At 38.1% G+C, this 22,568-nt stretch overlaps 1 long non-coding RNA gene across 2 annotated transcripts; it reads left to right on the top strand.

The window, feature by feature from the left end:
* LOC150011636 (uncharacterized) lies at positions 1–22,231 on the top strand. Of its 2 annotated transcripts, none has more exons than XR_016510454.1 (3): positions 1–679; positions 19,543–19,621; positions 21,423–22,231. It is a non-coding gene; the product is annotated as an uncharacterized LOC150011636 (long non-coding RNA). The 2 variants fall into 2 exon arrangements; XR_016510453.1 differs by having other exon boundaries at positions 13–436.
* Positions 22,232–22,568: the final 337 nt, after the last annotated feature.

The raw sequence follows: 22,568 nt of genomic DNA, 5'->3' as shown, positions 1-22,568 counted from the left end.
TAGAGGGGAGACCAGGTCTTCTGTCCCTGCCCCGACCGGTCCTCCAAGGGGTGGTGGAGATGTGGGCCGCAGAGCTGCGTGGCCTGGCTGTGCGGATTCCCTAAACGCCGCACTTGAGCACGGCCCCTTACGTAACTGTCAGCGCCGGGGATTCCCTAGAGGGGGTCATTCTATTCAACCATTACACACACACCCTGGGCTTCTGCTGCCGCGCCTCCGCCGCCTCACAAAATGGCGGCGCCCATAGAGGAGACAGCGGCCACCTCCTCTGCCCCATTTTGTGGGAGGCGAGAGATCTGTCAAGATGGAAAACCGGTGAGGATGCATCCGAGTTTGAAAAACCTGTTTAAGGGACGGAGTCAAGGGGATCTCACTCGACGGAAAATGTCTGACTTCCAGCACCATCTTCCCGCTCTTTTTTCCCATTTTCTCGAAGGTAACGCCAGAGGCCTCCAGGGTAATTGTAACTGAGGGAAGAAGGGAAGGCTGCGGCTGACTTCTCCGGGGACTTGCCGCGGCGTCTCGGTGCCTTTGGTTGCTCTTCCACGGTCCCGGGAGCTGAGCGCGAGGCCGCGGAGGGTCGCCTGGGCCGCCCGGCCCTTTCTGAGGGGAGAAGACCGGGCGACGCGGAACGCAGCCGGCGTTCTCTACCGCGCCACTTGTGCAGCGAGACTTCTAGGTAGTTTTTAAAGGCCGGAGTTCACGGCCCTGTCGGTGATCCTCATCTGAGTCGTAGGTTTTGGGAGCCCCGAAGGCCCCTGCTCCGGGAACTGGCTGTCGGCCGGGAGCCGGGGAGCCGTGCTGCCCGGAGCGGGTGGACCAGTGGATCGGGCAGACCCGGTGTGCCGGGTGGTTGCAGCACGGACCCGGACCGTGGATGGTGGTGTTGGGGCAGAAGTGCGAACGAAGGCTCGTACATTGAGATTTCGGTCGTCCCGAGTCGGGACCTGGGATTGTATGTTAATATCTCAGGTTAGACGTTAAGACGTCTTTTCTAGTATCCCACTCCGCAGTGGGCATACCTGATTTATCTTATTTCTCATTCGAAGGGTAGAATGGAAGGGTGACATTTTATATTTTTATTTTTCAAGGAGCAGTTGGCCACTTTTAAGCCACTGACTGATATTGATGTGTTTGTGTGTATACACACATGCATGTACAATAGTGTGTTTTCCTTTTCAGTACAAGTAGCAAGGCTGAAAAAGACCTGGAGTGTGATACTAACGTTTTCATGCCTTTCTTAAAAATTTAAGATGTGATATGTAACTGGAGAATTGACTCTGAAAAAAATAATTTGCTTTCTGCAGAAGAGGCTACCATGTACAAAAATGGATTCCTAAAGTATGTCTGATAGAATTTAAATTCATAACAATTTGGATATGCTCTAGTCAAAGAAAAAATAACTGATGTTTGTCAGATTACTACATGTTTCAACTTCCCCAAGCCTAGAAAAATGTAAGGCGAAAGGAAGCTTAATATGAATGATATTTGCCTGTAAGAGGAAAGTAGTGGTTTAAGGAAAAAGGAAATTCATCTGATGAAACTTAAATGAGTTACACTAATAATTTACTTAAGTGTTTTTTTTTTCCATTGAAGCAATCGTTTGTATTTTTATATGACCTTTTCCTTTTTTGAGGTTTTTTTTCTGTGTTGATTTTGACCCTCATATTTCCTCTCTAACGCAGAACTGTATCTTTCTGCTGACTGTGCCTCAATCACTGAGTTCCATGCCCCATCCTCTACCACACCCTGGTTGCTACTCCTGGCTGTGGATTACCGAGATAGTTTCTGGTCATGTCTGTTTCTACTGATGTTCTTTTATATTTAATAAATTTGGTTACCACTGATCTGTCTGTATCTTGCAAGAATACTTTATCTTAGCACCCTAGTACCCAGAGAATAGTTTATGGAATTGCACTAAAAAGTAACCCTAGTGCAGAGTATTACATTTCTTTGTGCCATATTGCATTTCCTGTAGTGGGCAGCATAGAGCAGGTGGATCCTGGAAAAGAAATGATTGAGGTGTCCCACAGTTGTACAATAGATATTCTCTAATTTGATAAAATAGAAACAAAATGTAGTTCATGATTTTCAAACACAAATGAAAAATATTTCAATAATATTACCAATAACAGTGAAAATTGTTGAAAAACTCAAATTGTGTAGTTTACTGTTCTGATGAGAAATGTGGACAAAGGCTTTTGATGTGAAGAATGCAAAGCTTTTTTAATAGTAACTGCAAACCCTGAACTCCATAATTAGAAGTTTCTGTTATTTTTTTATAAATCTCTGATCCTCATCAGTTTTAATATTATTTAATCAATAAATTGTGATGTTTAAACTTCCCTCATACAAGTAAACTTAAAACATACCAAATTTCAAATCAGGCATGTCAAGGATATGATTACAACATCTGAAAAAAACTTAATTGAGGAACTAGTAAGTCAATTCATTGGGTAAATTTTTGGATTTTAGATTAAAGTTTACACGAATGATTGAACAATGTTATTGAACTTCAATTTATATTTCTTTAAGTAATTTTAAGAAGAAAGGTAAGAACACTTTACCACTTACTAGTCTTCTGTGTTTACTGCTGTACTTTTTTTATGTAGGCTAACCTTCTGATTGGTCCCTAAAACATCTCATAAGCTTTTTGGGTTTTTTTGTTTTTTTCTTTTCTAGATACAGAGGAGATTATGCTTTGTACATAAATCCAGTGCAATTTATTTTTAAAAGAAGGATAATACCACTTAAGATTTTTAATAAGACTTAATAACTAAAAAATTAAATCTTAACCAAGTATTATTTGGAGCATCATTCCTAGATGTGCTTTTGACTGGAAGTTGGTCTCATCAGGTGTTGAGGACACTTATATAATCCTGAATGTTTTAAATTGTTACAGGTTCAAGGTGCTGCGTTTGTACATTTTTATTTATTTCATCTCACTGAAAAGTAGGCCCCAAACTAAAGATGCTCATTATAGTATTTTCACAGTTTATAGTAGCTTAATACTTTGTTTATAGTATTTAATAACTTTGAAAACTAGGAAAACCTAAATACTAAAACAAGAAAGCATTTATTTTTTTATTAATTATTGTATTTGTTTGTATTATATCTGTAAACCTACTTTTGCCCACTTCTGTATTTATATAATTCCTACCTTGGGCAAAAAGTGAGGGAGGCGAAATTGAGTTGACTGGCCCTCAAGGAAATTATACTCCAGTACTAGATTTTTCTTAACTGCTAGCTTTAAAAAATTATAATATTCAGACTATAGGGTTCTTAATTTTTAATACATAAGCAGAATCTTTAACAGTTAAATTCAAAATTTATTTAGAATAGAGACAATTAAATTTATGTGCAAAAGTGTTACATTACTGTTAAGATCAATGTTAGTGTTTTTCAAAGTGCTGTAAAAAATAACAGCTTTTAAATCATATTGTTTGAAAACTCAGATCCACAAAAATTCTGATTCCAATAATTAACTTTTTAATTATGGGAAAGGTAAGGAGATGTTCAGTGAATGCAAAAAAATATACCACTGAGCAAACAAACAGGAATTGTTTTCATGAATTTTGATCTTCTGTTTCAATTTTTTGGTACATTGACTCTTCTGACATTGCATTTTACTATTAATTAAAAAAATTAAACCCCAAAGACACACTAATTCTGTATTTAATGCAGAATTAATTCTTGAATAGCTGTAAAGCTTTAGGAGTTGGCAGTCTTGTTGGCAAAACAATAAAATAGGAATTAAGCTGAAATGCAAAACTGTAATAATTAGGTTTCATAAAACTTCATAACTATTGTACAAGAGTCAGAGTAGTATTGATTTAATAGGAATTTATTTAGCTGTTGTTTTTCTCTGAAAACATACCACAAACTATTCATATGTAGTATCAAAATTGAAAGTCAGTCAGGGTCAGTGTAAATTGTTGAAGCTTATTGTTATACTTTAAGGGAAATTCTATCCAATAGTTCAGTGGCAGCCTTTTTTTTTTTTGAGTTACATAGTTCTTTAACAAAATTTGTAGTATGTAGAAGTGAATTAAAAGCAATCTAGAACAAACTGTATGATTATGTATATGATAAACAGTTATTTAACAGTACAAAATAACAACATTTTGCAATTAACTACAGGGCTTCCAGATATTTTAAACAAAGGTGAAAAAAAATTAGAGTAATGTGCTACATTTTTATAACCAAATTTTCCTCTTTTTAGCAATACTAATATTAGTAGCAGTTAGCCATTAGTGATTATTGATAGCCTAAGTAAATATGAGCTTAGGTCCCTTTCTAATGTCTATTACTTTCAGCTGCATTTAAAGACAGATTTCCTCAGGGCTAATTGGGTTAAATGATATCCTCCTGTTCCTCTGTAAATAGAAAAGAAGCTTCCCTCTCTTTAGAGTATGCAGGAATTTGCTCTCTTTCCACTGAATTGAATTTATCCTGTATACCACCGTTACTAACCTCAACTGTTTTTCTGCTCCATTAAAGTTGGGACCACCATAAATAGTAATACCAAGACTGCACAATCCTGAGTAGGTTTGTGCCCACCGCAGATACTCTCCTTCCTTACCTACCCTTGTCTCAATATCCATTTCTAAAGAGACTTTTGAAAGTTTATTCCCAGCTAAATAAATCCACTCGTGTACTTATATGATGTTTTAGTTCACAAACCCTGTGAAACAAGATGTGTTTAATGCACTTTTCTAGGGAGACGGTCTCAGTAGGCGGGGGCATCTTAAAGGACCCTGTGGTACCCAAAAACTTAAAGCTCTATTTGCTAATGAGTTTGGAGAATGGCCTGAGGTGTTGCTTTTTATTTTGTGTGTTGTTGGCCTCTGGGCTTGAAACTTTAGTTGAGGAATACCATTTTAGTTCATCAAATTTTAAGAATTAGCAAACAAGAAGCAAAAATCTATTTCTATTTCTAAAGCAAAAAAATTAAGTAGATTTTATAAGAAAATTTAATTGCATTTAACTTTTTCAATTTGCTCTCTTGAAAATATACAAGTAAGGGATTAAGTTTATTAAAAATAGACCCCGAATATAATTCTTCAGCTAACTAATTGGGAATGCCTAGGGATTTATATGAATATATTACCATTGTGTGCATAGTTTGTGTGTACTTTGTGTTCATGGATGACACTGATCAGAATGTTTCCAATGGTGTGTTTAGGACACACTGCCATCTTCCTATTTGTGCTGCTTGCTCTGCTGCAGCTTCTGTGGAATGTACCTAGGAATTAACCCAGACCTTGCTTTTGTAGAGATCTGTCAGCAGGGCTGCTTTATCTCACAGCAGGTTCCTGTAGCTTATTTGGGGGCCCAATGTATGATCATTGAAATTCAAAGGATATTACATCAGACTGCACTTCAGCATAGCCTTTTATTTTAAAAAAGAAAGCTAACTACTTCAGTTTTAAAACATGCACATTACAAGCTGATCAATGGAGATTATTAATACATTATTTCTGTGCCCTTTTTTCATATGTGAATTCCTATATGCATAACTATATTTAAAATCCACAATTCTGTGCATTGTTTGAAGGAAGGGAAAGTTAGCACTTGTTCATATTTTACATATATGTTAACATTAAGATTTTGGCCCACTCCCCACTGGACCAAAAAAAAATTGCATATTTGAGAGAGAACATGTGTTTTACTCAGACGCCAATAATTCGGCTGATGCACTTGATTTATGTTATACATTGAACTCATTCTTAAAAGGTAAACATTTTATAGTAGGCCTCCTGGCTTACAAATTAGTGCTTTTTCTACTAAACATACCTTCTGCTTTGCTAATAAAATCCAATTTCCAGAATCATAGTTGCTAATCAGATATGCATAAAACCATAAATTTATTTGAATCATTTGTTATTTAAATAGTATATAAAAGTTTAAACAAGTCATTGATCAGTGAAAGTGACAGAAAGTAAGGAAAATAAAAATAGGATTATAGTAGAATAAACTAAAAGGCCTTTCTTTAGGGAATTATTGGGAAAACTGAGCTCAAAAACGAGGTTTGGGTCTGCTTAGGCAATACTTTATCTTAAATTAGAATCTCCAGGAACTCCCTTATCACTTCTTAGACTTTCTTTGCCAATGTGCATTACTTGTTTAGCAACCAGGTGAGAACATTTGAAATGAATCTTTTAAGGCTACAACTTAAGTATTTATAAATATTACTGCTACATATGGCTAACTTTTTTTTTTTTGGTCTCACTTCAATACCTTGTACTCTTTTATAACTGCTAAATGTCCTATAAAAGGCTACCAGCCCATGTAAATAGGCCCTGGCTCTCAGTCTAGTGCAACTTGGCAAATTGTTTCTGACATAGCTGTAATTGTCAGAAACAGGGACATCATTCCTTAGTAGTGAGAGCACACACCCTTTCTTTGCTGGCTAAGATGAAATCTGAGCCACGTGATTCCATAGGACTTTAGTACAATGGCCGTCCTCTCAGCAGATTTAGAGAAGTAGTCTTATTGTTACCTTATTTTAATAGTTTTTTATCTTTCTGAGATTGTGTATAACCTCACTTGGGAATATTATTTCCCTAAACTATTTTGCTTCACAGATATAACTATTTCCCCTTGGGACATATTGGAAGATATGAAGCCAGGCCAAATGTGTATGGCCATGTATGCATATGAGCTTAACAGATGAAAAGGGTGTCTTTGCAAGTTACCATACTCTCTTTCCTAAAGTCATAAGTTAATGCAGAATCAAAGTACCAGGTAGCTTTTTTTTTTTTTTTTTGGTATAGCTCACTTCCCATCAACATAATATAATAATTCAGGGGCATCAACCACTAAATGAAAGGCAGATACCTCCATATTTTCCCACAAATTTTTTCATAATAAACCAGAGCCATACTCTGAACATTAAAAATGATTTTTTTTACTTCCAGCTATCCAAACATTGCACATATCTAGGCAAAAGACAATGCTAAAGGAGTTTCTCCATGAGCATTTGTGGTAATTGGGAACAAACCTACAGTTAAGAAATATATTGTATATCTTTTGAGTTACCATAGCAAAGAATATAAGAGTAATAACTATATACAGGTCCAGTATATTTCGTAAGGTTAGTTTTACTCAGTCTTTAGTAATAGGTGCTCCTCACCTTATAATTGAGACTCTAACAAAACCAGAAGGGTCAGGAAAGGTAGTCTAGCAAGTAATAACCTTCACAGTGCTTGCTCAATGTCGTACACTTGTCATTCTAGTGGTGATCATTTGCCAGTCTTCTTTGATGAGAGACTAGCAGTTGCTCTCTTGTGTTGACTGGTAAATCTCAAGTAAGGCTATCTTTCCTAAGAGGAAAAGTGACTAAATAGGTTCCTTGCAAAAAGATTTTCAGCAAGTAGATCTGCATTAAAAGTTCAGTAGTCTTGCTCTGGCTGGTGTGGCTTGGTTGGATTGTCATCCTGTAACTGATGCATTAGAATCCCATGTAGATGTTACATTGTCCCTATTGTTTCCAGGTGGAGGAACAGGAAAGACTGAAAAGTCTGTAGGACTTTACAAGTATAAAATCCTTTTACAATCTGTCTTAAAAAGTATATTCCCTGGTTATTATCAATAGACAAAATGTGGTCTTGTGTGGTTTTAGCAATAAAGACCTTTGCCAACAGTCATTATGCCAGCTCTTGCATGTAAGTATGTTTCTATCCTGCAAAGGTACACATAATCACTAAAACATATTCTATGAACAAAACATATAAAAGCAATTTTCAAAACATATGTAAGCTGCGGCACACTTGTGTTCCGCAGGAATTTTTAAAACATGTAATACCTGACTACTTAGCAGCACTGGCCTCTTTTCTCTTAGATTGTCAAATTGTCAAATAAAAAAATGACAACAGCCAACACAACAACAGCCATCTGATGTGAATGCCCTTTCTTGAACCATAAATATATAGGTCATGTAATAGAGTTGCACCTTATTGGTCATGTTGCCTAATAAGGTTGCATCTGATTGGTTAATTCTTGTACCGGCAATCCCTATAAACAACTATAGGCACCTGATTTTTTTAAAGTCACTTTGGAGTAAAAAGCTTAAGTAATTACTATTTTTTATTTTTGGAAATCAAAATTACACTTACTTTTTGTCAGTTCAGCGAAAAATACATATTTTTCTTTTTTGGTGTGCTGCAGAATTTTAGTAATTAATTTATGTATGCCATGAGATGAAAAAGGTTGAAAATCATTAATAATATTAACCTGAATATTTGCAGAAGGCTTCCTTGTGGGATGATTTTATTTAATTTATTCTAAAAATTTTCTTTAGTTTGTGTCCTCATCTTAAAAAAGAATAACATCTAAGTGAGTTAGAAGGGAAATGAGTTGGTTAATAAAGATAAGAGGAGCAATGCCTGTTGAACAAGAAATCGCCGCAGTCTTAGTTTAGTAAGATTAACATTTTGTAATAGCCACAGCTCAAGAGACTGTAAGGACTACGAGTTATTTAGCTCTTCCAGAAGGAATGAACCCTTATTGTTTTTATAATTTTCTGCAAGAACTACCCAAAAGCTTGAGGAGAATTGGTTATGACTTTTGAGAAGTAAAAATATAATCTTCCACCTTGGAAGAATTATGGAGAAACTTTTTACTTCCTGTGTTGAAAAGACTGTATACCAGAGACCAATTTATTTTTTCTCTGAGCTGCCAGTTCCCTCAATATTTTACACGGTGTTTGTTTTGTTTTTGTCATAGCACCTATTAATAATTTAAACAAGATGAGATAGTCCGAATTTTTCCTTTAAATAAGAAAGATGTTTGTGTGGGACCATGTATATGCAAGAAAAGAGACCTGCCAATGATTTTTCCCTCAGCTTAAATAAATTTGCATAGAAACTTTCAGAAATAGAATGTTATTTTAAATATTAACAAGGCTACAGATTATTACATAGACAACCAATCAGAATTACAGACTATAAAAGTTATTTTCGCAGGATTTAGCAACACTGAAATCCTTTTGTCTAGCAAGACTACTTTTTTTGAAATAATATTTGCAAGGGCAGTTTTATGATACAGAATAGAATTCTCGCTTTTCAGCAGCAATAGGGACGAGGTTACATTTTCCCCTTTTAATCTTGCTAAAAAAAAAAAATTTTAACCTGCAATTAGAAGTGCCTAAATACTGGAATTCCATTAGCTCTTATCAAGAGAGAAGAGCGGGTACAAACTTAAAATTCATAAAAGTGTTGAAAGATAATGAGTGTTAACAAATGGAATGTGGAGCACGTAGTGTCTCACCTCTACATGTAATTAAGACTATAAGTAAAATTTATTGCAGGTTAAGATATGTTTTAAAATGTTATGCACAAGAGTAGATGTTTAGTAAAAGGGTCATATATGTAAATCATCTGTTTTTTAGCATTATTTACAATTACAAATAGTTTTTTTGTGTGTGTGGTTTGGGAAAGCTATTCTATTTGTGATTCTCCCCCAGTCACTTAACCCCATCTCTCTAATTATTTTTGTAATACTTTCCCAATAATTTGGAAACTTGCTTTCATGTATTTTCTGAAAATGTGAAAAGTGTTAAAAGTTTGTTTTCCTTACCTTTGAAACATGTAAGAATACATTTATAAAACTACGTGCCCAAATCAGCATTAGCTAAAGTGTGCCATGATCTGTATATAGGTGTCAAGATTTAAAAAAAAAAAAATGTAGTTATGTAATTTTGAAAAGTAACCAAGTTAAGCAAAGTTAAAATTCTACAAGATTTCTCAGAGCCTTTAGTGCCTTTCTGTGTTATCCTCTGGCTATATGCTATTTTCCAAACATACCTGGTCTTTGATAGGATTGGTCTTCCAATGGAAAATACTTGAAAGTGCTGATCTAAATACAGGGGTGGCCAAAAGTGGGTTTGCAGTTGTGAGTATGTGAAACACAGAGTTTAGTCTTGTATAATTTATTAGTTGTATTACAACTGTAAACCTACTTTTGCACATCTATAGTGTTAAAAGTTGAATCTCTTATGTCTGAAACAAAAAGTGCCCAATCCAAAGACAGCTGTAATAGAAAAACAATAAAAAATACATTAAAAAAAACTTTAATGATTAAATAATTCCCATTAAAATGAAAAAAAAAAAAGTGCCCAATCCTATACTAGCATGTCAGCTCCTAGAGGGCAAGGGCCCCTACCCATTCTTTGTAAATTCATATCACATATGACCAATATAATTCACAGTATATATTGAACAAATTAATATAAATCTAATAACTTTTTAAAAAGATTTTAGTTATTTATTTTTAGAGAGCTGGGAAGTGAGGGAGAAAGAAAGGTGGAGAAACATCCATGTGAAAAACACCGATTGGTTGCCTCTCGTACACACCCTGCCTGGCCCTGTTCAGTAATTGAACCCGCAACCTTTCACTTTGCAGAATGAATCCCAACTGAGTCATACCAGTCAGGGCAAATCTAATAACTCTTGAAAATCTCTTTTTCAGTGGGAGCCTAATTAAGCTTCTGATTTGCTGAAGTTAATTATTATACAATAACTTGTGTGTTTCTTATGTGTTATTTATTTTCTATATTTAGAAGACCCCCTGGCTGGTTTGGCTCAGTGGCTTGAGCGTTGGCCTGCGAGCTAAGTGTCGCTGGTTCGATCTTCCAGTCAGGGCACATCAGAGAAGGAAAACTCTGACTCCAAAAAACCTCCGCTGCCTTGCGGCATACCTCTTCAGGGGAAAGGCTAAGGGAGTAAACCCCGACAGAAAATCCGGAGCCGAAGTCCCTAAGGCGTTTTGACGTTGTAGTCAACACCGGCAACTCCTGCGGCGCACCTGAAGCCAAGCTGTATTGACTCCGTCTTTCCCTTGGATCCTTCAGCTGCGAAGAGAGGGGGGGTCTGCTGCATGGGCAACAGCAGACCCTCCATATCACCCTGCCCAGGCTCTGTAGCTTCAGCTTCACTGGAGAGGACACTCCAGCGTCATCGTAAGATGTCGATTCAACACGGGAGGAGACAGATACCGTGTCACTCCCGAGTCGGACTGCACAACCATTCTCGGCGGTGCAGATAGACTCTTAAGAAGCTACACCATCGTCTCTCGAGACGGACGGCTGCCGACGACGACGATATTTAGAAGAACTGGAATTTATTTTTTTTAAAAGGTTTTATTTATTTATATTTAGAGAGAGGGGAGGGAGGGTAAAAGAGAGGGGGAGAAACATCGATGTCTGAGAGAAACATCGATGCAGCAGGGGACCTGGCCTGCAACCCAGGCATGTGCCCTGACCAGGGATTGAACTAGCGATCTTTTGGTTCATAGGCTGATGCTCAATCCACTGAGTCACACCAGCAAGGGCTAGGATTTCTTTAAATGTTCTATTTTGTAATTTTATGTTTAGGATGGTAACCAGCTATTTTTGTCTGTTGAAGAGATGTAGACCTAACCATATATGAGATCTGTTCATAAACTTTGAAGCACTTCCATATTGCTAGCTACAGAAATCAGAAAATTCACTGGCACCTTCATTTCATTTCACCCTAACATTTACTCCTCTAGGAATCTGAAACTTGTTTTATATCTTCCTTCTTAACTCCTACTTCCCAAGAAGACAAGTTGTCTATTTATGTTCCCATTCCAATCTGGAGTCCATATAGCTTCCCAGAATTCATAGATCCTTCAGTTTAAGTGTTTTCCATTAGATTTCCTGCCTCATATGCTGGAGGCTCCTTAGAGTTCTTGAGGATTTCCTGGGTGCTAAAGAGTATTAAGTATACATATACCAAAATGAAGGGAATTCATTTCTGTGCAAGTAGTAATAAGCCTTTACACCAATGAAGGGAGGATATTTTGGAAGGTCTTAGTTACAAAATGTAATGTGTATTTATAGTGTGTCTAGTGCACCTTCTGTATTATGGGGAAGGGAAATTTGGGGTTCCTTGGAGATTTATGGGCTTTGAAAGTGCTCAAAAATTTTGTATATTTCAGTTGGAGATCTAATTCATATTAAAGAGTATAGTCATAATATAGTTTCAGGAGCAAATAGGAAAAGGAAAAATATATGAACAAATTAATTTGAATTTTAAAAAAGAGAACACAGGAAAGAACATTATCCAGTTGTTAAATCTGTCTCAAGATAGACACAATTGGAATGTCTAGCAAAAACAGGTCTTAATTGGATTATAATTTTTTTAGAGAATGCTTAATAAGTAGTGTGAAATTTCTATTTTGACAACTTAGGCATCTTTTTTGCAGAATTTGGTAAGAATTTCCCATGTTAGAAAGAACTTGAATAAGGGCTATCTGATACAGAAAAGTATTACTAATAAAAATTTTAAGATTTTCTGCCTTGAAGGCCTTTTAAAATAGATATTCATGGAGTAGCCTAAATGAATGACTTATCTCATAAATAACAGGAGAATTCCTTATGACCTTTAAAACCAGATGTTTTGTTGTAGCTGTTTTCTTCTGTCTCCTTTCAAACTACCATTGATTGAAAGCTATCAGCCAGGCAACTTGTGCTGAGCCCAAAAGCTATTTGAAGAATGTGCAGGATCTTTTTTAAAGTGTTGGAGTTTATGAGTAATGGGAAGGAGCAATGGACATAGAAATAATTGTACTACAGTATGATCAGGGAGTATGATGGAGGTGTTGGCAGTGCCTGGGGAAGTCTGAGAGTTTTATACAATAGTGGGTATTTGAGTGTATCTTAAAATAAGAATGTTCATAGTCAGTAATGGGAAAGGTAAGGTTAGGGTATTAAAAGGCTCAGGGGTATGAAAGGGTGTGGTATGTTTTGGCAATGACGACTACCCCACTGTGGATGAGCCCATTTTACAGGAAGTGGGGATGAAAAATAATAGAGGCCAGAAAGCTACATTGTGGGAGCCCGGAAGAGGCATCTATGATGTTACTGAATTTGGACTTATTTCCTGAAGGCTATAGTCTCAGCCACTGTATTTCTTTTGCCATATAAATGATAGATGTACATATGTCTCGTATGCAATGATACATACAATTCCTAGGCCCTAACTTTTTCTGCAGTGATTTTCATTCAGTTCAAGCATGTGGGAATACAAGAAAGAAAATTATAGCTAATTATAGGTAGACACAGATTTGGCTTTTTAAACATATGTTTGACTTTTTAAATTATTACTTGTGCACAACTGGTGAAAACAGTTGCCTTGACATAGGTTGAGAACAGGAGGTGACGTACTAAGGAATATAGATAAACCACTATCACAACATAACAAGAGACAGAAAGTGAGGGCTTTATTAATAGAATGAGAGGGGAGAGGATGGGATTGAGAAATAGTGCAGAAATACAACTGTGAGAACTAGACTGACTTCCAAGACTCAACCAAATTCTACATGGGTCAACTCTAGTAATCCTGCTTCCTCAGCACTCTTATTCTCTCTCTCTCTCTCTCTCTCTCTCTCTCTCTCTCTCTCTCTCTCTCTCTCTCTCTCTCTCTCTCTGATGCTCTGCTTGGGTGCTTACTGTTACCTTGTGCTCTAAATTGCTGATTTGATCCTCTGCTTCATCTGAGACGCTGTTGATTCCTTCTAATGTATTCTTCATTTCAGATATTGTATTCTTAATTTATGACTGGTTCTTTTTTATGGTTTCTATTTTCTTTTTAATACTTACTATCTCTCTTAAGTTCTCACTGGGATTCATCCATTCTTCCCCTAAGGCCTTTGAGCATTCTTATAACCATTTTAAACTCTGCACATTCTTTTTCTGGTGATTTATCTTGTACTTTCATTTGGGGCATATTTCTTTGTCTCTTATTTTGTCTGTTTTTGTTTGTTTCTGTGTATTAGGTAGATCTTCTGACTCCTAAACTTGTTATGAGGGCTTTCTGATACAGGTTCCTCGTAGGTCTCAGTGGCACAGTCTCTTCCAGATCACCTGAGCTTGGTGCTCCAGAAATGATTTTTGTGTGGGTTATGTGCTCCCTCCTTTTGTATTTGAGTCCTGAGTGCTGTTGGACAGTTTTGTAGGTAGGGTTAACTCTCAGGTAGGCTGACTATATGGATAGACCTCATTCACTGTGTAGGAGTCGCTGTTCAGGGGCTGGCCCCCAAGGCAAAGTTGTTCTTGGCAGGGTCTGGTGTCTGCCAGAGTCCCACTTTGGCTGTGCCATTTGTGTGGCTAGCTGGATTGAGCTCCGGTGTGGTTTGAAGCCCAACGCTGGTTATGATGCTTTTTGACCCCCTTAGCCAGGGCTCTGGTGCAGATCAATGTCAGATATTGTGTATAACTGACCTTGGGCTACCTGTCTGGAGCTACCATGCTATTCACTACTTGCGGGTGCATCTACTGGGCCTGGGTATGTGGGAAGATACCAAGATCAGCTTTCCGAAGCACTGAGCTGAAGGCAGAGCAGTAAAAGTCCAAAGCTCCCTGAGGTTGGCCTTCACCTATTGGTTTACTCTATGCCCCACACCCTGAGGTTGTCTGGACTTCCTCCAGAGTCTTATAAAGAAATGCTGTAGAGTTGGCCCGAGCTGGCTATGCTCCACTGACCCTTCAACATGGCTAAACCTCAGGAGGGTGGGGCTAATGAGTCCCCTACTTAGAGGCCACATTGTCATGCAGTCAGTAGGGAGAATGTGGCCCCTACTCCAGAGCCATACCACTCAGTTTTTGCTATAGCCTCCAACTCCTGCTCCCCTAGGAGGAATGCAGCTCAGGTTAAGGTTAGGTGCAGCCAGCTGCCCCACTGCAGGAGCAAGCTTGGCAGGATGGGGCTGCTGGGACTTGGGCAAACAGATCATGAAAGCCTCCTCTAAGGTGTGGCACTGGCTGGGTCACGGAAGGTGGACAAGCTGCACTCCTCCCCTTAGCTCTGTAGCCATGCCTGATTGAGCCCCAGACTGAAAAGCCTCTAAGGGAGATGAACTTTGAACGTCCCCAGTCTGAGCAGAGCTGCTTCCCCACCACAGAACTGAGCCCAGCAAGACTTATAAAAATAGATCAATCCCTGACCCATGTGGCTCCGTTGGTTGGGCATCATCCTGCAAAGTGAAAGTCCCCGGTTCTATTCCTGGCTCGGGCACATGCCTGGGTTGCGGGTTTGGTCGCCATTTGGGGGCACACGAGAAGGAACCAGTCGATGTTCCTCAACATCTATGTTTCTTTCCTCTCTCCCTCCCTTCTCCTTTCTCTATAAATAAATAAAATATTTTAAAAAATAAAAATAGATCAAGGCAGCTTTTCGTTTGGGGTAGTGCTGGCCTGTAGGAGGAGAGCAATCTGCACACCTCCTTCTAGCTCTGCAACTGCGCCAGTAGAGACCCTGATGGGCGGCTCGGAGAAGGTCATGCAGAAGATTCTAGCTCTGAGGTGTACCCCCTTCCCCCACCCTGGAACAGCTCAGCAGGACGGGGCCAGGGAAATTTGGGAATGTGTATCAAGACAGCCCTCCACTGGGGGTGGTTCAGGCCTGGGGCGGGGGAGCAAGCTGCATGCCTTTCCTTAGCTCTGGAGTGTCTCTGCCAGAGACCCTGAAGAGGGAGTCTTCCTTTGAAGGTGGCTCCTGCTCAACCCATGGGAAAAGGGAACGATTGGACTCCTTTCCAAAGCCACACAGTTCAGTGACCATCTGAGAGTCTGCCTATAGTTACTCCAGAAAAAGAGGACATCTTGGGTCCCTTTTGGGTGCAGCCAACAGTCCCTTCTGCTGGACTCAAGCTTGGCAGGGTGGTATCCCCAGTAGCTGGAGAACTGGGTTAGTGCACTGCCTGAGCTGGTGCTCTAAGAATAGGAGTGCCCCAATTCTGGATAACAGCAATTGAGGGCAGTGTGCATGTTGACTCAACTCTGGGACCTCAGTAACCGACCCTCCAGATATCTCTTTGGAGCCATGCCATCTAGATCTTTTTATGGCTTCTTTATGCCCCGAGTCGCCTTCCCTCTACCAAAGCCCAAGAGTGCGATCCTGTGCATTGGTCCTTTAGGAGAGCACCTGGGATTCTATTAGACTCCCGCCTCTTTCCAGCAGACAGTCCCCGCTGATTTTCACTGCCAGATGCTATACAGCCTTGACTTTCTGGCCCTGGTTAGACCCCACACTCCTCAAAAGGACTTTTGCAGGTGATAATATCCCTTCAGCTTCCAGACTCCACCTGGGTGCAGGCCCCAGCCCTGTTCACAGCTCTGACCTTCTTACCAGTCTGTGTAGCTGCTTCTATAAATCTTTGGATATAATACTTCTGTTCAGCTGTCTTTCAGTTGGTCATTCAGGTTGACTGCTCTATAATTTGGCTGTAAATCCAATTTGGCACTGGGAGGAGGTGACCGTAGCTTCCATCTTGGATCCTCCTCATTCTTTTTCCTATTTCATTACTTGGAAGACCTGAATATCATTTGATGTATTTGATGAATAGCATTGGTTTAATAGCTCACTCTTACTACTTCCTTATGCAGTCATGGCATCAGGTATTTAAGCAGAGGAAATTCTGGATCACATGAATTCTCTTACTGGATTCAGATCTAACCATGTGCAGGGTGCCTGCCCTATGCCAGGCACACTCATGTATGAGATTTCATTCGGACACTCATAAATGAGTAAATCATCTCTAAAAAGTTAAAATTATCTTATTTGACATGAAATTAATGTTCTCTGAGACCCAGCACTATAAAATAATTATTTTTCCAGCATAGTCATTTGTTACAGTTAAAAGGAAATATTATATTAAACATGGATATTCCTCATGCTTCTTGCATAAAGTGAACAAATTCATGTTTCTTTCAATATGATCAAACCCTAGAGCTTAAATGCTTTCTCTTGTAATTATTATAACAATAATTCTAACAATAGTAAGTATTTAAATATACAAGAATAGTCTAAAACTAAAATAGGAGTTCTGGATCTTACTAGCTCCAGTTTATTTTATTATTATTTTCCTAAATTTTATTTACTGATTTTTAGAGAGAGAGGGAGGGAAAAGGAGAGAGAGAAACATTGATTTTTTCCAATTATTTATGTATTCATTGGTTGATTCTTGTATTTGCCCCAACCAGGAATCAAACCCATAACCTTGGTTTATCAGGATGACTCTAACCAACTGAGCTACCCAGTCAGGGCTACTTTAAAATATTGAGCAAGCAATTTTATGTTTCTATTTCATTTGTCTTTTAAACAGGGAAAGGATTTTCTACAGAATCATAGATTGAGGACCCTAGGTACAAGGTGCTGTATAAGTTTGAAATGATAACTGCTGAAAGTACATTCTAGAGTTTAAGTCAAAAGATATACGTAAAGTCATCATAAAGAACATATAGCCCTGGCTGGTGTGGCTCAGTGGATTGAGCACCAGTCTGCAAACCAAAGGGTCACATGTTTGATTCCCAGTCAGGGCACATGCCTGGGTTGTGTACCAGGTTCCCCAGATTGCAGGGGGGGTGGGTGTTGAGAGGCAACAACACACTGATGTCTCTCCCTCTCTTTCTCCCTTCCTTGCCCTCTAAAAATAAATAAATAAAACCTTAAAAAAAGAAAAGAACATACAGCCTCGATGGACTTTTAAAAATACTCCTTTCCTAGGAATAAGTATTTAAGAACTGTATTTTTAAAAGCAAATTTTGGTTTTATCATTCTTTGAGAGCAAATATAAACACAGGTGTTTGTATGTGATTCCCATGTATTGACTCCACAAAGGCAGACAAATTATCTCTATCATTTGGATCAGAACCTGTCAAGAAATCAAATGTTAACTAGGCCTGTGTTAGAAAGCAGAGAACATAGCTCAAAAAATAGGCTGATTCTCAAGGTCTTGAATTGAAACTGAAGAGAAAAATAAATATTGGTAAACCAATTTAAATATAACATAACATTCAGTTATAATCCTTTGCTACATATTTTGCTGTTTTATGACTTAGGTTTCAAATCTTGGCTGTAATTGTAAAATTGCTAATATGGAATATGTAACATTATTTATACTAGGTTAGGAAAAACTTTATGGAGGAAAAGGAAAATCAGGATATGTTAAATGAGATGAAGACTATTTGGTAAATATGAAAAGACATTACGGTATTCCCCCACTTATCGCAGGTATTACGTTCTAGACCCTCCCTCCCCCACAAAGCAGAAACCTTACATTTATTCTAGACTCTTAAACCTATGTAACTTTAACAACATACGCATACAGTACCACAAAATCCCGCGACATAGCAAAAAATCCGCAATAAATAATTAAATATAATATGTTTAAAAATCCCGCAATACAGTGAGGCCGCTATAAGTGAACCACAATATAGAAAGGGACTACTGTATTCTGGTTTATTGAAGGAATGGGGAGGGGAAGACTAGTGAAGAGTTAGAAGAGCTTGACAATAGACTTGAGAGAGATAAAGTCAGGAAAGAAAATTAGATGATAAAATTGACATATACACACTAGCTGGTATGGCTCAGTTGCTTGGAGCGTTGTCCCGTAGACCAAAGGGTCACGGTTATTTTCCCAGTCATGACACATACCCAGGTTGCAGGTTTGGTCCCTGGTCAGGGTCCATACAAGAAGTCAGCAATTGATGTTTCTCTCTCACATAGATGCCTGTTTCTCCCTCCCTCCCTCCCTCTCTCTCCTTCCCTCTTCCTCTTCCTCTCTTTAAAAGCAATGAAAAAATGTCCTTAGGTGGGGATAATTAATTAATTAAAAATCGACATGCTTCTTCACAGATTTAAGATTTTTAAAAAGGAAAAAGTGATGATATATCTAAGAGAAAATTTTAGTAGTTTATGTGCAAAATACAACCTCTGTAATGCTGTCCTATTAATTTTGCCACTTCCTGGCCTCTCGCTACCTTTTTGGTGCACTTCCTAAAATATCTTGTTTCTCTTTTCTCCCACACCCACACTCCATTAGAATGTAAATTCCATTAGGTTAAGAATTTCCTTGTTTCTTTTGGTAGATACACAACTGTATCCTCAGTGCCCACAATAGTGTTTAATAGATGAATTCTAGATCTAGCTATTAGTGTCTTGAAATACAACCTCTAAATTCAGTATTTAGGATCAATAAATAAAAATTAAATTTGGCATGGACCTCAGAGGTCATGCAGCCCACTGTATTTTTATTACCTATCTGTGGATAATTGAGGGAAATTTTTACTACTCTGAATCTTGCCTCAGTCTTGGAAATGATGATGGTGATGTAGTGCTTTTCTCATATCTTCCCTTCTCTACTTATCTCACTTTGGGAATCCAAAATATATAATTTAACTATTTTTCCAGTATTCCAATACTAATCTGGTCCATTGTCCCATCTAATGCAGAAATTCTTTATATGGCATATGATTCCATAATACCCATCTAGGAGGAAAGAGCGCACTGGTGTGTGTGTGTGTTTGTGTGTATGTGTGTTTTATCCAACAAGTATTAAACAGCTGTTGTGTGTGTGTGTGTTTTATCCAACAAACATTAAAACAGCTGTTACATCCTAGGCTAAGGATATGACAATAAAATATGTTCCAGCCCTCGCAGGGCTTATAGCGTGGTGGAATTTTACAAACAACAAATGAAGTCTCTAAATTCTTTTCCTGTCCTCTCTTTACTCTCAAAGCTCCTTGGAAAGAAAATGCAGAATAAGGGGGAGAAATAAAGAACAATGGGAGTTAAATTTCCAGTAGACTATATTAAAGGTAAATAAACACTTTTTGTTTTTTAGGGCCTTTAAATTCAGTTCAATTAAGTCAATGAACATTTGCTGAGCATTTCTAGTTCTTGACTAGATTGGAATGGAAGTAGAGTAAAATATAGCCGTTAGAAGGAGGAAAAATGCAAATGCACAAGTACTCTTCAGTATGGTTTAGTGCCGCATGTAACTATCTTTTGAGTGATCCTTTCCATTGGACAGTTCTAGCTAATATAAAGTCCTTTTTACACTAAACTAAAGTCCACTTATATATAATTTCTATTTGTTGGTTATAGTTTTGTCTTCTTCATTTATTTAACTCATAAACATCAGTTACAGGACTACCATACACCATCAAGTTCTCTTCATAGACAATTAGTGCATGATCCTTGCCCTCAAAAAGGTTAGGATATAATTCTGCAACATTGAGGAAGTTGCTTAACCTCTCTTAAGTTCAGTTTCCTCCCCTGGGAATTGAGGGTAGTATTAGTACCTACTTCCTAGAATTGTGAGGATTAAATGGATAATGCATGCAAAGCACTTAATACAAGGCCTGATATACAGCTTTCAACAAATTCTAGTTATTATTAATATCCTTGTACTTAAAAAGGGAAACTGGTTCATAAATTAGCAGTCGCAGAGTTATATGAACGCCCTAAAAGAAGTAAACACAGAGTGTGCTATGGGAATATACCAGAGAAATACCTAATCTTAGCTAGAGAGGCTAGGGAAATACCCTGCAGGCGGCCACATCTGAACTCAGTGGTGCAGGACTAAGTAGTGGGGTTGAAAAGGGCACACCTAATTCAGGAAAAGAGGTGAGAGAGCATGGTGCATTCAGGGTACTTCAGTTGTTCAGACTGGCTACTTTCAGGAAAGCTAAAATATGAATGTCCTTGGAAACCATGCTAAATAATTAAAGATGTGTCATGCAGGTAATGGAGAACTATTGAAAGTATGCTGCACAATTAAACTTTCAACTTGGTAAAATCTCTCTGGCAGTAGTATAGATAAAGTGGGCAAGAGAGAAGGTAAGAAACCAGTTAGGATGCTGTTGGTGTGTTACTGTTGGGAAATGTCCTAAATGAGGCAGTGATATACGGGAGAAGAAAACTGACTCAAGAGAGAATTAGAACTTTATGATCAATTTAATGTAGATGTAGGAGGAAAGGAAGAGGAGGTGTCATAAATAATTCTTAAATGACGGAGATGAATGAGTGGAAGGTGATGACATTGGTTCATAGGAAGAATGGATGGGTACGAGTAAGTTCAATTGTAGCCATGTTGAGTTTGAGAAAGGCTAGGCCCTTGAATAGTCCTATCAGGAGTTTAGAACTGGTCTCGAGCTGCAGATTTGGTATTCATGGACAGGTGTTAATTGAAGCCACCATGGATATGTATAGAGAGCCAACATTAAGGGGTGATTGAAGAGCTTATAGTATTGATTGAGAGTGAATGTCCAGACATGTTAGAGGAAAATCAAGAAATAGCACTATCCCAGAAACTGAGAAGAGAGTTTTAAAATAAGTCAGTAGCCACAAATGCTCCAGTGATAAGATAAAATTGTTCTTTGGATGAAGCAACTAGGAAGTCATTGGGCAAGAGCTGTTTCATAGTGAAGGGTCCAGAATCTAGATTGCCAGAGATTGTTGAGTCAAGATTGGAAATGGGTAAGGAAGACATGCCTGGAGGCTCCCTCTTCAGAAGCTGTGAAGAGTAGAGGAGAGATAGTGTAGAAACTGAAGTGGGAAGGGTAGGTCTGGTTTATTTAAAGATCAAGGAGATTTGACCTTTTTCTTTGTCCACAGAAAAGTGCCTGGAGAAAGGGAGAGTTGAAGATGTAAATAAATAATGAAACAGGATGCCTGAGAAGACAGAAGAGGTGACATTTTGTGGAGGAATGTATCTTGAGCAGGAAGAAGGACACCTCGTCCAGTACTAGAGCTATGCGAACACAGGTACATCTAAAGGAGAGAGGTCTGGAATTGTTGGATGATGTCTCTGAAGCCAAGCCAACTTTTGACAGTTGATAAAGGGGAATGGGGGAGGTGCAGGAACCTGAACATTTCCCTTAAAAAGAGGAGAAACCTGGAAATTCTGGGAAATGACAGTGTTGCCATTTGGGGCCCTATGCTTTGTCAGTGTCTCCCGTTAATAACAGAGACACCCCCACTGAGCTGCACTAGATGGAGTCTGACCAGCCCAATGTAAAGTGAGAATGCTGTCTCCCTTCAACTGGCAGCTCCCTTGCTTCAAATCTTATGCTTTTACTAATATAGCCTCTGATTGGATAAGCTATTTTTAACAGCTCTTTCAAGAAAAAGCATTTCTCCGAAAGCCAGCATCAGAGGAAAATTTGAGTAATGATTATTGTTCAAAAAAATGAGCTACTTACAAAAGTTGAGAATTAATTTGGAAATTGTTCAAATTTAATTGGAAAACTTCCTAAACATTTTCAACATAGTGACAAACACAAGCAAGAATTAGCTGAAAACATGGAGACCTGGTTAATGTTTAAATGTCTACGGAATGCTGAATGCAGATTACATAGACATCTAGTAAGCATGCTATATGGATACGCTATTTCCTACTCTCAGTGACTTAGTTGGAAATCAAATTCAACTGATGGCTTTAGTTTTCCAGAACATTGTTTTAAAATGTTTTATTTATTCATCATTTCCTTTTGTTCTATACTTGGCCACTTGACACTCTTACATTAATTTCCTCACCACTAAGCCTATTTGAGTTTGTTATCCTGCTCCACTATGTTCTAAAATCTACCATTACCATTCAAATAGATCAGCTGAAAATTAGAGCCAATCATTGTATCAACCTCAAATAGAATTGCTTGTACTGAATTGCTGTTTTGTGTAGAATCATCAGCTTGTATTGAGGGATGCATAATAAAATATCTTCATAAAATGTCATTTGTTGTCAGTTACGATTACTGTAAA

Source organism: Furipterus horrens, unplaced genomic scaffold, assembly GCF_987537825.1.
Source record: "Furipterus horrens unplaced genomic scaffold, mFurHor1.1.pri manual_scaffold_4, whole genome shotgun sequence".
Classification (NCBI taxonomy): Eukaryota; Metazoa; Chordata; class Mammalia; order Chiroptera; family Furipteridae; genus Furipterus; species Furipterus horrens.
This window is presented reverse-complemented; position numbering and strand designations above follow the sequence as displayed.